The following is a 2,500-nucleotide window of genomic DNA, read 5'->3' on the forward strand; positions in this document are numbered from 1 at the left end:
ACCCACTGGTCATGGAGCACCAGAGACAGCAGACCACGACAGGACTGTTGCAAACATGCATCGGTGGGGTCTGAGGGAGTCAGCCAACTGTCCCTAGTGTCAGGGAACACCAGAGACAGCAGACCACGACAGGACTGTTGCAAACATGCATCGGTGGGGTCTGAGGGAGTCAGCCGACTGTCCCCACTGGTCAGGGAACACCAGAGACAGCAGACCACGACAGGACTGTTGCAAACATGCATCGGTGGGGTCTGAGGGAGTCAGTCGACTGTTCCCACTGGTCAGGGAACACCAGAGACAGCAGACCACGACAGGACTGTTGCAAACATGCATCGTTGGGGTCTGAGGGAGTCAGCCGACTGTCCCCACTGTCTGGGAACACCAGAGACAACAGACCACGACAGGACTGCTGCAAACATGCATCGTTGGGGTCTGAGGGAGTCAGCCGACTGTCCCCACTGTCTGGGAACACCAGAGACAGCAGACCACGACAGGACTGTGCAAACATGCATCGGTGCGGTCTGAGGGAGTCAGCCGACTGTCCCTAGTCGTGTCAGGGACCACCAGAGACAGCAGACCACGACAGGACTGTGCAAACATGCATCGGTGAGGTCTGAGGGAGTCAGCCGACTGTCCCCACTGTCAGGGAACGCCAGAGACAGCAGACCACGACAGGACTGTGCAAACATGCATCGTGGGGTTTGAGGGAGTCAGCCGACTGTCCCCACTGCCAGGGAACGCCAGAGACAGCAAACCGCATAATCCTGCACAGTCCTGTGACGTGATTGGCGGGAGGGTTCGAGGTTGTCATTTACTGTGGTGACGAATTTAAAGACTGGTTGGAGACTTGCAGTGTGGAGATGTAGCTATACGCTACTATACAACTATCGGTGGTATCACAAATACTATGTTTACATTTATCTTTTAACCCTCTCCTTACCAACTATTCGTTACGATACAACCAACATTTTTCGGTACTACCGCAAACTCGGGGACCCAAATAATTTTGGGGGTGGGGGGGGGGGGGGGGGGGGGCAAATAATTTTGGGGTTTGGGAGGGGGAACCTTTTTTTTTCTTAAAGTCTAGTAGGGGTTTGGGAGGGGCGAAACTTTTTTTTTTTAAAGTCTAGTAGGGGGTTTGGGAGGGGAGAGACTTTATAAAAAGATTTAAAAAGTTTTCCCCCTCCCAAACCCCCAAAATTATTTGGGTCCCCGAGTTTGCGGTCGTACCCATTTCTCTTTTTCAAATTTCTTTTGTACATCATAAAATTTAAAGAAAATGAACACTGTGTTGCAGAGCAGGTTTTGTTAAAGAAATTATTTATCGCTAGAACTATTTTATTTGAGTGATAAAAAGTATATTTCTGTATTAATTGGGTGTGACGTTTTGGGGAAAATCCTGAAAATGGCTGGTAAGGAGAGGGTTAAAATTGAACCTGCTTTTCAGCAGTCGACCCACCCTACTGCTTTTTCAGATAATACGTATAATGTTCCTGGTGTGGCAGCAAAGACCACAGAAACTATGGACTCGAGAGGGAATTGTGCGGCTATGTGGTCTTGTGGTATGACACTCGCTTTCGGATCGGAAGGTCCTGGGTTCGAGCCTCGCTCGGTGCATAGTTGAATCCTTGGAAAAGGCTCTTTACTCACATTCTCTCAACGTACTTAGGTGTAAAATGAGTACCTGGCCGTTAACAGCATTGTCTCTGTCCGAAAAAAAAGTTGTAATATCGTCTAACAGGCGTCATGTCTCGTTCTAACATGCTACGTGTTTCTGTTGGTCATGGATCATTTGTAAAGCGCTTTGAGCACATTTGGTGGATATGGCGCTATATAAAAGCTCAATTTTTAACATTTTTTTCAGAGAGAGGGATGAAAAGTAGTGGCGTCAAAGTGCTCTACTCTTTTTGTTCCTAAATCCTTGATCGTGTGCACGTGACCGGTCCTTCTTGGAATTAGTAATGACTAGGTTATTAAATAAGATGATTTGTTTTGTTTTTAAGAGTTTTACGGCGCTTGCAACACATTAAGGTCATATCAGCGCCAGTAAAAAGGAAGAAAATGGGATAGGTAAAAGTTCTAGAATTAAAGTTAAAGCACCCCAAAAAAAAGTAAGACAAGGGAATACTCTTCAACAGTCGTAACGTCACTTCCTTCCTAATGACGCATGGTAACTTAGTAACACTGGCTCTCAACTATCGGAGCAATGGCGGACGCCCGTATGAAATATTTCTCCGGCGAGCATAAAAGCGGATCCAGAGGGGAAAAAAAACATAAATCTGATCATGTTTTGACTTTTACACATTCTGATCACAAGGCATATGAAAAGTTCTAGCCAGCATGCAGAATAAACAGTAATGATTTTCTTTGTTTAGAACCAAGATGACCGCCGTTGCCGAGCGGCGTGACATCAGGCCACTGAATCCAAATGAAACAGGTGAAGTTCGCTCTATCAAAGTCGGTACTTAGATAGTTTGAATCACCTAAGTCTCATCCAGAC

Source organism: Berghia stephanieae, chromosome 7 (assembly GCF_034508935.2).
Source record: "Berghia stephanieae isolate SIO BIC M18660-M18661 chromosome 7, UCSD_Bste_1.3, whole genome shotgun sequence".
Taxonomy (NCBI): Eukaryota; Metazoa; Mollusca; class Gastropoda; order Nudibranchia; family Aeolidiidae; genus Berghia; species Berghia stephanieae.